Genomic DNA, 14,588 nt, shown 5'->3' with positions numbered 1-14,588 from the left:
GCCGTACTGACTGTCCGTGGTAGTTTAAGCAGAGGGAAAGGTTACGGCTTTGCAGACTTGTCTCCAATAGAGGAGGAAAGGGATTCCCTCAGCATTTGGAAAGATCCCGTTCTCCTCACTTAAAAGTATCTCTTGAAAAGGACCTAGAAAAAGTAAAACAGAGGTGATCTCCAAGAAACTCATTTTCAGTTTTAGGCAAGATCCAGTGCATGGAGGAAAGAGGTATTTCTGAAGATTTTCATGGCTCCAAGAAGACCACGAGAGACCTTTACTTTCTCCTTATGTCTGTTTATTACAACAGTAGTGCGATTACTGTCAAGTTTAGGGGTGGGTTGCATTTAAAATTCATTGAAAATGAAATGGGAAAGAAGATACAGGCCCAACTTCTAGTGTAAATGAAGTGTTTTTAAATGTTCACAGTTTAAATTTTTCCATCCAGATGTGAGAACTGAAGTGCGGGAACAGTGTGTGTGCTGGAGAACAGAGTGGTCCGTTACGGGGCGTATTTATCATCACTTTTACTCCCTACACCATGGGACCCATGAAGGAAATGGATTAGAAACACGCTAAAACTAAGGCTATGATGCCAAATTACGTGTACTGGAGAGCTGCAGCCCCAGCTTCATCTGGATCAGATGTAGCTCTCCGGCTATATTTTTCTTGAATTGGCCAGAGCACAAGACGTGGAGGTTTATGCCAGCTGCAGCAGGGTAAATGATACCTGATACGGCATGGAGTTGGAGCGACAGGGAGTCAATACCTAATCCAACATCAAACCTGCTGACAGAATGTTAACCTGTTACATGTTTAAAATCAGATTGGAGCAGGGAGAGTGAGTTTAAATCAGATCAGTGCTTTGCATCGTGTCTGCAATATTGATCCTGCAGGATGGTGGGATTTAGTGTAGGGTCAAACCATGACTTAACAGATCTGGTTGTACTGTCCAATGTGAGTGAAATTTCAAAAAAAAAAAAGGGGGGGGGAGTGAATTTAATGCCGCAAAAAAATTGCAGCTTTAATGAGCTGAAGTATTTGTTATTGGCAAAAGCTGCGTTGTTTACATAGAGCCGTTCCTGCCATACAACAAACCGATTTTTCTCAGTAGATAGTGCTCCTGTCACTGACAGATGCCAGTGGCTGGAGGATCTGTGTCCCCTGAAGAGAGAAGGACTGGGTGAGTGTGTGTGTAAGCTTTATTTTTCATCAGCCATCTTTGAAATAGCCAAAATATTAATTCCAATGTAAAACATGAGTAATTCAGGGACCAGATGATCAGCACGCAATCGATTCACTTTATGATGAAAAGCTTTATGCTGCCAATTGATAAGGCAGCCGCTGAGCGCGAGTATTGGCAATTAGTGAATCGGCAGGACGTCTATCGGAGCCCTCAACTGGAAGACCTCAAAGAACGGAACAGAAATAGGAGGTGATGTGACTGTGACAAAGTGATTTAGGCATTAAAGTGAATCCTGTATTTTCTCCCTACCTTTTATGAAGGGCCAGGAAGGTCACAGCAGGATAAAAGTGGCTTTGTTATACACCAGTAACCTATGCAGCAAAATGTTAGGGATTATTGAGCAACTGGGAGAAGGAGCATATTCTGCTGTTCAAACTGGGGGAGGAGAGGATGGTTTATGCTCCTGGAACGGCCTCAGCATATTTTATGATATCATCTGGCAAGTAATTTTGTTTGCTTCTTTCCCTCAATAAAATACCTTTAATTGATTAATCTTACTGAAAGCCTTGAAGATCATCAAATGAAAAGCAACAGAAGAATAAAACATATTATTCTTTACTTCTGTGGGTGAGTTCAGATTCTTAAGGGCAGATGTTTGGCAGTTTGCTGGGAGATGAACGCATGGTGGCAGGTGGCTTCTGCTGACTCGTGCTTAATTACAGCACTAAAAAACGTCCAGCTACGTCCCGGGGCCGACAACGAGGGACAAGCGCCGCCCTACCCACCTCAGCAAGAATTGGTGACGTTTATTTGCTAATGTCGTCGCAGGATCGAGCAGGTGCAGAACAGGCTCTGATTCTTCAAAGCCACTTACTGGATTTCAGCGTCCCATGGATATTAATGGCAATTAATGGCCTATGCATGCATGTCTCCTTGGCAGCTTTGAAAATATGAAGATCAGCAGAGCAGCGTATTTCAAAGAGTTTGTAGGAGGAAACATCTTTGCATAGAGAACTTTCCAGTATAGGGGAAAAATTCAAAATCTATAGCAAAAGTGTGGTGTAATTCATCCTTAAGTGTTTTCAATTTGATAATGTATGTATAGCAAAGGAGAATTACAACACTTTTCCATGGTAAGTTTAATGTCTTTTCTCTTCAATGAGGGTAAATAAATTTGCTTTTAAATCCCCCAGAGTCTTAAAAACTGGTTATATGGTATGCAGTGATAGATGAGAAAAATGTTTTTTTTGTCTAAAAAGGTATTAAAATAATATATTCACAATATAGATAAGGAATAATCCAAATGCAGTGAGGCAGAAAAAAATTTGAATCTCTTGGGAGCTTCTAAAGCTGAAGCAAAAAAAAAAAAAAAAGACCTGACAAACCCAAATCCTTACATACTCGAAGTATTAGCAAAGCTAGGTACTAAACAGGTAAATGAAGTCAATTTACTCTAATGTAGCAGCCTGGAACAAGCTTGAGAAGAAACCTAATGATATAACTTTGCTCTTTTCTCTGTGTCAATACTGACTAACATTGCTTTACCACGCTGGTAACAGGCCATTCCCTAGATCAGACAAGTGGATGGAGGTTCTTTTTTTTTCTTTTTTTTATGGGGGGGGTGATGGAACAGAGATATTTATGTCTTATGATTACATTTTCCATTCAAACAATATGCCATCTCCGGAGGACATTCAAGTTGGTCATTTTTAAATCAGACAGTGTGGCATCCAAGAAGTTTAAAGAGCTGGAGGAGGAGACCTTTGCACCTTAAAGAGGGATTTTTAATAGTTTCCAGTGATTCGCTGGACCTAAACAAATTCTGATCGGAGGCTTCCTTATTAGGCAGCGCCGCACTCTGGGGACAGCGTGCCGTATTCGCTCAGGTGCCGTCCCTGCGCAACGGGCGTGTTAATCCCCAGCCAGTTGGGAGAGCAGGCAGAACAAGCGCAAGCCTGCCTGCAAAAGAGCAGGCAGCTACATCATGTTTTGCAATAACACAGGGGACTACAAAAGACTCAATTAAAGGCTGAGCCCTGTCTGGATGGCAAAACCTGGGGGGCAACGTATGGCCTTTCCTTGAGCAAATGTGCTGCATCTCTGTCGTGCTGACAGTGATCCCAAGCAAAATAACGTCGGGCTGATAAGAGGCTCCGCTAATAAATCATTTCAAGAAGATATGGTGACAGTATGAAAATTAGGCTTTGTCAGGTTAACCAGATACCTTTCTTAATATCATAGTTCAAAGGAGTAGTGCTGATATAATAAACCTTCAGTTAGTAAGACATTCGATCTTGTCTTTCACAATATTTTGATTAAGAAATAGGAACAACGTAAGTCACTATGACAAATATTAATTAGATTGAAAACTTACTGGTACATCTTGAAATGTAGTGGTAAGCAGAGTCATTGCTGAGGCAGGCACAGTGCCCTTCTTGCCGGTTCTGGACCCCATACGACTTCATGGGCGATCAGTGACCTAAAAGAAAAAATAAAATCACGACTGGTAATCTGCAGGTGCACAAAAGTTAGGGGCAGGTCAGGGATACAAAAACTGATGTGGATCAGTTAATAACCTGAGGTTAGGTAAAAACCATGTTTTTGGCGCCACCAGCTGTAAAGTCACCGGCCTAAGACTAGAGGGTGGACTCCAGGGTGGGTGACGAAGGCGTAGAAAACAGTGATTCAGAAAAGGAATAATCAGCCGAAGGTGAAGTCCTAATAAGGTGCTGTGACAAAAGGAGCTGATGCTTCCTTGGAAGCGTAAAAGGGGAGACACCGAGGAAGATGAGGGAGGTTTCACCACCTCCGCTGCGAGCAGGCGGGTAAATACTGCCGGACTCCAGCAGCGAGCTCGGGTCAAGGGAGACCTCCCCAAGGGCTGGGAACGCACCTTAGAGCGAAACGCCGAGGAGCAGGGGGTGTTTAGAGTCACGAACAGAAGAAGACACTAAACTCAGTCTGTGAAAAGCTCAGGTTGGAGAAGCTCCGTGGCAGATGCAATGATGAAGGGCTCTTTATCTGGCAAAGGGATGGCAATAGTCAGTAGCAGGACATCAGACCTACGCAGATATGCACTCAATTATCTTTAACAGGGAGGAAAGTTGGAAACAGTCCACCCACAATTCACCTCCTATGGCAGAGTCTCCATCACTGAATCACTGGAAATATTTGATGAGATGGGTTTTTTTTTTCTAAAATAAAAGCTCTAGCTTGAGCAAGATCTCATCCAAAGGAATCCGGTGGCCTTTATTAGGCGGCAATTCAGAGCAGGTTATTAGAGCAGCTCCTTCTAGACTTCTGAATAAATACAGAAACGCTGTCGCTGTTCATAGGCCTAACATTATCCATGTGAGCCACAGCCGCCCTACAAAACACAAGGCGCAGGGCAAGCAGCACCTGCAAAAGACAACCCCAAAACGTGCCTCTGACAGGTCTTGCCACGCTCCTTGCTTTACCTCGGCGCCATAAGAGCAGTGCTAGCCACGGAGAAACTGAGACACGCTGTAAGGCGAGAGTAACCCCAAATGACAGCTGCTTTATTGCTGTCCCTTGGCATTTGGAGAGTATTGTGTCCCTGCTGGGTTTTAGTTATTATTGAGAGGAAGCAAGGGTCCTGGGGAGGTTTTATGTTTTATGCGTTCGTTGTTTCATGTTGAAAATCTAGAATGGCTTTTTTTTAAGTACCGTTTCTTTCAAAATTCCTAAGAGAAAAACGAGAGAAAGAAAAAGGGAGAAACACAGGATGGGGGGGGGGGGGCACCAAAAGAGGAAAGAGCAATCTTTCCAAGACATTTTCTTAGTCAGTGCTGACAGTGGCCCTCTTATGAACATCAAAAACACAGTTTTGATGGTCACTCACCAATCTTTGTATTGGGTCTCCATTTCTAACATCTCATATGTAGCCGGAGAGTGTGTAAATGACTTTTTGTATTGGTGTCTGGCTAATTACACAAGTAGCAGGGGGGACCCGTAGTGGGTTTGCGCCTACCCTTTTTGCATCTGTTTCAATGGCAAATGATAATTCCTCACTCAGTGTTTTGCTCTTTCTGGGAATGTAAAAATAACTTGCCTAATGAAGCGGTGCTGAGCAGCTCATATGTCCAAACAGATAGGAGTGAAACGCTTCAGTTTATAATGCAAAGGCGTCTGCGGTGGCAGTGCCTTTGAACAAGTCCCCCAAGGCTATTTTTCAAATAATCCCTGGGCTGACTGAAATTAATGCAGAAAGAAAATTCAGAGAAACGCTGAAGAATCACGTCAAAGGGTTTGGCGCTTGGGAAGTCGTTTCTGGATGAGCCATAATCCGTCCCATCTTACAACATCCTTTCAGCAGAGCCATTTAATGACTGTATTAAGGACAGGGTTTGAGGTATGTGCTCTATGGTGGGGCCAGCTAGATCATGTAAGAAAGATGTGGTGCTTTACAGAAATCAGTGAATCTGTGCTGCTTGTTGCCATTTAGAGCAAGAGAAGCTGAGGCAGAGAGTGACAAAAAATGCCCATCCAAGGGCACCACCAAAGCATGAGCAGAGCTGCATACCAACGACGGCAGTTTTCAGTTTCTCCCTCAAAAACACCTTGTCTTGTTAATCGTCTTTGGTTTCCTATCCTCTGTACCTGTTGAGACCAGATTTATCCCACCCAACTCCCGGACGGAGGCTTTACCCACCTTAATTTAAGATGGCAATTCAGCAGTGCAGTTCAGCCCCTCTGCAGCTCCTCTGCGCTCATGAAGCCCATCCCTGAGCACCTCCTCTTCCTCCCCTGCTTTGCCGGCAAGGCTGCCTGTCCCCTGCACAAGCTCTCCTGCGGCTCACCCTGCCCAGCGTGTAGCGGCCAAAGCCCTCCACAAGGCACCCAAGGGCAAAGTAGGAAAGGAGTGGGGTCAGCTTCTTTGCAGGAGTTGATCAACATTTTGGATTGAGAAACTTGCAGGTAGGAAGAAAGGACAGGTCTGGGATGTCCGAGCTTGTAGCCTCTGGCTGCGAAGAGACTTTGTGAGTCACAGTTTCACCAGAGCGAAAGTCTCTGGAGCGGCGATTTGGCAAGGGAGGCTGCAAAGAGCAGCCACGAGCACCTCTGCCTCAATAGGACAGGACACCTGAGACCTGCCAAGGACAAACATCCATCTATTTCCAAGAGCTGCTGCAAAAGTGACTACACAAGCAAGTTGGGGATGATATGCTGGGAAATAAAATTCCTATGAAAAGGCAGGCATGGAGTCTGGAGAGACACTTGACTTCTTACTTTGGGCCACCACTGGAGACAGAAGCCCTTTCCCTGCCCACTTCTAGCTTTCTTAGCCTCTTGGATTGATTTTCAACATTATTGTTTTCTTGTTCCTCAGAATTAAATCATTTACACTGCAAGTCCTTGAGGTTTCAAGCTTAGTTCTGCTGGTGCCATAATGCTTATCAGAGAGTAAATGTTATTTTTTTCTAATATATCAATGATAAAATCCTTTCTTCCCCAGCTAGATGAATGACTATTACATTCTTCAAATCAATTTTCATTTTTCTGTAATTGCTTCTGATGCCCTTGGCATGGGGGAGTGACAAGGGCTGCACTCCAGCCTAGAAGGCTCACTGGTAACCCAGCAATCTCCTCACCTCCAAGGCAGAAGATTATTGATCCTAAAAGGCCTGGTGGTTTTATCTGGGGCAGAGAGGATGAGGAAAGCAGCTGTCGTCAGAAGAATTTGCCAGGCAGAGACTCATCAAATCTACTACTGGTGTTAATCCCACAGAGAATATAAAATCTCTGTGATATGCAACATGTCTATGTGTTTTTATTGAATTGTCCTTAGGAAATGCCAGCACCAGGGAAATGCAGTGCAATTCACCATTCCCTTGAATCTTGCATCAGCTGCGCCTTAGTGTAAAAGGATTAAGTGACTCCAAAATAGCATGATCAGGTGTAACTTCAGCTTTGTGGTTGTGTAAATAAAGCAAAGCATAGGAAAATGAGGGACTTCTTTGGTCACTGGGATGCAACTGTTAAAAGAACAGGAGTTTCTCTCCGTCTGTACATTATAATGAATTTCATGATCTTGGCCTGGACCTCTGAGGACATTGTCCATAGCTATTGCCAATGCACCAAACATCATGGCAACTCCGCATGCAAATTATATATGCATGCACACACACGTAGGAAATTGAGGCTTTGCAATCTTACAAAATTGCATGGGAAGTTTCCTACCCAGAAATCTTCATTTACTGATGCCCTGTTCCAAAATTAAAAACAAGCCATTTCCAGAAACTATTGTGGAACATGCAATATCCAGCGCAATCCAAGCAATGGCAAATTTCCTTTCTTGAAGTGAAATCTTAACCAGGTTCATAACCCTAGCCCTAAAGTTAGGCTGGTGATGACTCCTTGCTCAAAAACACATCAGCTGTAACCAATATGAGCCTTCATCTCAATGTGATTCCCTGTAGGTCAGCAAACTTGACAGGACTTAGTGATAATTCAGATATTTGCACCTTTCTGTTCTCAAATCCTAACCCTAACTTTAACCAGCCTCGACCAAAGCCATACAACGACCCTCTCACTCACACCAGGAGCTATCTGAGCTCCCAGGGCCTTCCAGAGTCAGTAATAAAACTTACTCCTCAATTCTTTATTTCAATAATCCTGGCATCATAACCCCAACTGAGAGGGCAAAACCTGGATCAAATTGAACCATATACTGATGCTTCTTGTCTATACAGGCCCTCTTCTGTCAGCATGGCTTCACCAAGGGGAAATCATGCCTCACCAACCTGATAGCCTTCTATGATGGAATGACTGGCTGGGTAGATGAGGGGAGAGCAGTGGATGTTGTCTCCCTTGACTTCAGCAAGGCTTTCGACACTGCCTCCCATAACATCCTCATAGACCAGCTCAGGAAGTGTGGGCTGGATGAGGGGACAGTGAGGTGGATTGAGAACTGGCTGAATGGCAGAGCTCAGAGGGTTGTGATCAGCGGTGCAGTCTAGTTGGAGGCCTGTAGCTAGTGGTGTCCCCCAGGGGTCAGTACTGGGTCCAGTCTTGCTCAACTTCATCAATGACCTGGATGAAGGCACAGAGTGCACCCTCAGCAAGTTTGCTGATGATACAAAACTGGGAGGAGTGGCTGATACACCAGAGGGCTGTGCTGCCATTCAGAGAGACTTGGACAGGCTGGAGAGGTGGGCAGAGAGGAACCTCATGAAGTTCAACAAAGGCAAGTGCAGGGTCCTGCACCTGGGGAGGAATAACCCCATGCACCAGTACAGGTTGGGGGCTGACCTGCTGGAAAGCAGCTCTGCCAAGAAGGACCTGGGAGTGCTGGTGGACACCAAGTTAAGCATGAGGCAGCAATGTGCCCTTGTGGCCAAGAAGGCCAATGGTATCCTGGGCTGCATCAGAAAGAGTGTTGCCAGCAGGTCGAGGGAGGTGATTCTCCCCCTCTACTCAGCCCTGGTGAGGCCACATCTGGAGTACTGTGTCCAGTTCTAGGGCTCCCCAGCACAAGAGGGACGTGGCACTACTGCAGCAAGTCCAGCGAAGGGCCACAAAGATGATTAAGGGACTGGAGCATCTCTCTTATGAGGAAAGACTGAGAGAGCTGGGCCTGTTTAGCTTGGAGAAGAGAAGGCTGAGAGGAGATCTTATCAATGTGTACAAGTATGTGAAGGGAGGGTGTCGAGAGGATGGGACCAGACTCTTTTCAGTGGTGCCCAGTGACAGGACACGAGGCAACGGGCACAAACTGAAACACAGACACTTCCATCTGAACATGAGGAAAAACTTTTTCACTGTGAGGGTGACAGAGCACTGGAACAGGTTGCCCAGAGAGGTGGTGGAGTCTCCTTCTCTGGAGATATTCAAAACCCGCCTGGATGTGATCCTGTGCAACGTGCTCTAGGTGACCCTGCTTGAGCAGGGGGGTTGGACTAGATGATCTCCAGAGGTCCCTTCCAACCTCAGCCATTCTGTGATTCTGTGATTCTGTGATTCTCAGCCCTGCACATCCCACATATACACCTTTGTCTTCATCCCTCACTCCAAGTCCAAACCCTGCTCTAAAACAGACTGAGGTGCCCCTTAGCTAAAAGTTAACCAAAGCCATTAACCACTGTCATTCAACCATTTGTGCCCAGGGAGGATCCAACACAAACAAAGCTGTATCAACCTTCTCCCACATCCAAGGCTTATGTTTAACTCTGCCTTAGAAATAGCCAGCAGCAGCATGAAGAGTCCAGCTCTGGCTGCAGTCCCACAAGCCATGCAAGTTCCAGTACTTCTTCCTTTCCCTAACCTCAGTTCTAGCCAGGGCCACCAATACCAATCCAAAACTAAATGTACAGAGCTTGCGATGGACACATTTGCCTGTTAGTCAACTAACTGTCATCACACCACCATGACCGATGGAGCATCCAGCTGCCCCCGTTGGTCTCACCCTTGTTTCAGCTACCGTTATTCTCTAAGTCCTGTCCTCAGCTTACTGCCTTTTTCTAGTGCCTCAATGTCATGCTTTAAACCAGACTTCTCCGATGACATCTTCCAGCACTGGGTCATACTTTTGGAAGACATCTTTCTCCTGAACATCTATTTCAAGAAAATTGGGATCAGATTGGTTTGCACCTGATTGGGCTCCACCTTTAGCTTCTGATATGAAATAAAACAGCTGGACCATGAAGCTGCTGTCCACAACCTCCAGAAATGACCACAGAGCCCAGCGTTTTCTGTACTGAGACCTCCAAGCAACAAAGCAATCCCTTTTTGTCTCTCACTAGTGTAGCACTCCCTGTTTTTTCTTCTCTGGGTTAAATGTCTCAGAAATACACCTTCTTACAAGATTCAGGGGTTTGCTGGGCTAGCCTTGCCAGTGCGGCTGGCCAGACAGCTGTTAAGCCTTTCCCTGGTCTACGTTCATTTTATAACCAAGCCAATTCATTTGTACCCAGCTCCAAGGAAGGTCTTCTGCTCCTGAAACCCACTCCCCTGGGGGTGGGTGGCCTGAGCTGATCAGGGTTGTATGAAGATTATATCCATTGGGATTACTACTGTGCATGCTGTAAAATATCAGCTAATTCCTCTGCCGCCCTCTTGGACAGCGTGCCAGCAAGGCTGTATGATCGCGCTCGGGGTCCCCAGCGGAGACTGAGCCTGATCTCTGCCTTGTAGGTAGCTTTTCCATCAGCTGCTGCAGTTGCAGCCCACAGTCTGGGCTGAATTTTCTCCTCAGGAGAGAAAAATCCCTGACAGCATGTCCACACCTTAGGGCCTGACCTCCAACGCCTGCAGATCACTGATCCTTGCCCCTTGCAGCTAGCTCAACATACCATCGCTTTAGCAGCTGCCTCCTAGAAAAATGTGCCTTTATCTCTAAGTCTGCAGTTTATGCTCAGTCTCTTTATTTTCTTTCATATAATCATCAGACATTTCTGCGCTTCATCATGATAAATACCAGACTGTTGAATCTCTAGGGCTGCCAAGAAATGCATCTCAGCATAGCACAAATAGAGCTGCTATTTTTTTTATTCCTTCCTTTAGTTTAACATTTATTCCTGCTATTGTTGTCCTTAGAAGGATAAACAGGGTTACATCTTGCTAGCAAGTTGTTCCAAACACATTAGATGGAAGAATAAATAACAAGACGTACCAAAGGCTATGAAGACTAAGTATGTTCTATTGAGATAGTCAAGCAAAGGGCGCGATAATGTGCCATTCATTACACAGGTGCACCAGTGCTCACTACAGGGTAAAATTAGATTGACTCATCTGTAGGTCATGTACCTTATACTGCTCAGAATCAGCAGAGATTTCCTTCTATCATCTGTGCTGCGAGTGCAGGGAAACAGGAGCACGTCAGTCACAGCCCTGCCCTCCCTACAAAGGTTTCTGCGATCACACTGTATTGCACGGCGCAAGGTGTGAAGGGCCCTGGTCATCACAGATTTGGTACAGCATCTGAAGGCATCTTTTTATATTTGCACTTTCTAAAAGCCATAGGCTTCGCTTTCCCCTTCTCTCAGAGAAAAAGGTGCAGATCAGAAACACATGGTGTCTGACAGGCAGACTGGTGCGTCAAGCATCGCCCGAGTGCTTTGCTCCGGGTCATCGCCTGGAAGCACATTCAGTGATGGCGAGTGATCACCTCTGAAGTGGCGATAGTTTGATGAGCAAAGCCAAGCTGCTTGAATGATCACTGTTTTCAGCGACAATAGCTTGTGCTTCATTTTCAGATGGCAGGACAGACTGAACAGTCTGGTTCTCTATTTCCTATTTTCCTTGATGTGAGAGTCTCCAATTTGCCAGCCTACAGCCACCATCCTTGGAAATCTTTTGCCACACAATCTAGCTGTAAAATTTCTAGCGCTCTGGGGAACACATCTGTTAAGTACTTTTCCCTTTGCAAGTGCATTTGCTGTCTCAAGCTGGATTTATAGCCACCCACCCCTATTGTTATTTCCATAAAAAGGCTAGAAGCATAATCTTACATGGAGAGGAGTCTAGAAGTTCTCTAAATGAATGCTGATGATAAAGAAAAAAAGGTGCAAGTATAGACAAGAAGTATAAATGTCTCCTATGTTTCAAGCAGGGAAAAAAGATGCAAGCTGCAAAACTAAACAGAAACTCGGTTGTGCTTGTTTCAGTTCTTCCATCCCCCAGACATGTTGATCAAAATTGGAATGAGATGACATTCTGGCTGCCTGCATGATCTCACCGGACTCCCCAGCTGAAGAAAAAGCTACTGACTGGATACCCTCTAGATATTCCTGGTGGCCACTCCCTCTCCAGATGCCGATTGCTTCTTCTTCTACAATTTAAAAAGGATCAAACTGCAAGCTTCAGAAATAAAATCAGGTCAAGCTCACAGGGCTCACGATACTTTGTGCTACCAGAGAAAGCTTTAGATTTTAACATTGTTTAGCTTTTAGAAGCACTAGTGGAGCCCTACATCTGCAGCTCTGTGATTCAGACTTTTTGGCTTTCCGAGACAGCATGCGGTATTAGTAAAAAACTAAATGTGTTACTAAAAGGCCCGCATGAATCAGTGTGCAGGATGCCAGCATACAGGCTCTGCCTTTGAACTGCATTCATTCACACTTCAGGACAGGCAGCCTGACAGTGAAGGCAAAGCACCGTGAAAGACCTGGATTTGAGTTTTTCTTGGGAACACATGGGATTCCCCTCAAGAATATTGTTACCACCTAGAGGAGGAGGATCTTCCTCTTTCCTGCCAGAAATTAGTTAATGCCTAGTGTCCAGTCTCCCATTCCTGAGCCATTTCCAAGAGTCACGTTCATATCCACCCATCCTTTGCATCCCCCAAACCAGGCTGCTAGCCCGTATGCAGAGCAGGCACAGTGCTGCTAGTGCCGAGTAATCCCTTCCCAGTGAGCCGCTACGCTGAATGTGTCTGCAACATAATTACGGCCACTGCGCTGACCATAAAACCCTGCTGTCCAAAGATGGAGTGAGAGTTGGCCAGATAACGCTAAGATCTTTTCTGCGAGGCAGCATTCAAAGCAGTGGTGGCCTTTGCTCCCCATCTCAGCTACCTTCACAGAGCAAAGACCATCTTTTCAGGTGTCCACAAGCAGCAACTACGGATAACGTATGTCTTCAATGTTTGTTTGTTTGCTGCCAGCACAAAGACACAGCTATTGCTGTATGAGGAGCACATATACAGCACAAAGCCCCTCCATGTCCTCACACATGGGGAAGGTGCAGACCAGATCACAAGAACGCAGCAGAACTGAATTGGCTGGCGTGCCGCACGGTGGCACGGCGTATCTGCCAATGCACTGCTGAGCTTTCAGCAGCCATCTGAACAAAGGCACGATCTCATGTGAGATATGTTTGAGGCGAATGAGATGGACATTCCTAGCAAACTCCTCCCAGGCACGACAGCCGCTCTCGGAGAAAGCACCAGGCTGCTCATCTGGAAAACCAAACAGAACAGGCACGGGGGACGGTGGAGGAGGAGGGACAACAGCCCACCATCAGAGATGCTAGAAACATGGTTAGAGAAGAAGAGTAAACCAAGAAAAGAGCTGGGCATGGAAGCCAAGGGTGAAGCTGACTTCAAAGGAGAAGACCAGCTGGCAGTCTTAAACATACCTGGCAGGCCAGAGTGGACTATCCATGTTTTGGCTTGGAAGAGAGAGTTATCCCGGAGCTGGGAGCAGACCACTGTGGTGGAGCACAGGCCGGGAGGTGAACTGGAGAGGCTCTAGAGCAAAACCAAAGAGGAGAAACATCAAACCATGACGGCAAACAGCAGGTTCAGTGGGACACACCAAGCCTGGGCTAGCGGCACAGGACTTGGGGGATGTTTTCTGGGGCATAAAGGTGGTCAGGAGGAAGCTCAGGGGTGGCACAGGATGCACAAACTCATGAAAGGTTAGTGGAGGACAGCAGACAAGAAGCATTCACATTTACATCAGGGAAAAAGAGAGCTGCACGCAGGAAAGGGGAAGGGAAGACAAGCCAAGGGAAGGAGGAAAACTACATATGTTGTTCCTTTTCTCTTGGAAGAAGCCAGCAAGATGCTTTGCAGAGACAGAAGTACAGGCAGAAGGAGGGGAGTGTTTGAGAAATAAGTTTTTAGGTGGTAAAAGAGTGGTGAGAATTATGGATGGGGATTCAATTAAATGGGAGAAATGAAGGTTTTTCAGCTGAAAAGATAATGAAGCCAAAAGAGAAGAGGAAGAATCTGACCATCCCAATTAGTCCTTTACAACCAGGAGCTCAACGAGCTACAGAAGTAGCAAGACTTACTGTTTTGGGAAATGCTCTGGTGAGGAGCACCACCAACCATTGATAAAATACATTTCTTGCATTGCTGGGTTTTTAGGCTCTTTCCTTTTCCTTCATTTCCTCCAATCATTCTGAGCTCAGCTCCTTTTCTCACATTTGCAAGTGTTTATCTCTTCCAAATACTTGTAGACAGCTACCACATCTCCCCTCGCTTCATTTACTATGTGACTTTAACTAGAAATAGTAAAATGACAAAAACCTGAACAAACAAAAAGGCAATGAAACGACATGGGCATTTTGCTCCGTTTTGCAGGAAAGCACAACGACTCCTCTAGTTCTGAGTGGTGTCACTATTTTGTATTTAAATCATACACATTTTCCAGGCTTGCAATAAAACAAATGTCACGGCAAATAATTTCAATAAGGTTGCAGGCCCATATGTGCTCTGAGCATGTGTTAGCTCGTGAGCTTCAGAGCGTCAGAAGAAATCAGCAGTTTCGGAAAAGCAGAACTGAAGTTTCGGTCCCACAGCAAGGTGGGCATCCATATTCAAAGCCCGTCGTAGTGGTAGCTCTGTCCCCGTTACGGAGAATACGCTCCAGCGACAGAAAACATGGTTAGGGAAACAGCAAACCAGGCACTTGTCTCCAGGAAACCTGTTGGAATTTGACATTTT

This window comes from Apteryx mantelli, chromosome 13, assembly GCF_036417845.1.
Source record: "Apteryx mantelli isolate bAptMan1 chromosome 13, bAptMan1.hap1, whole genome shotgun sequence".
In the NCBI taxonomy this organism is placed as follows: Eukaryota; Metazoa; Chordata; class Aves; order Apterygiformes; family Apterygidae; genus Apteryx; species Apteryx mantelli.
The sequence above is the reverse complement of the archived record's forward strand: the minus strand, read 5'-3'. Positions refer to the sequence as shown.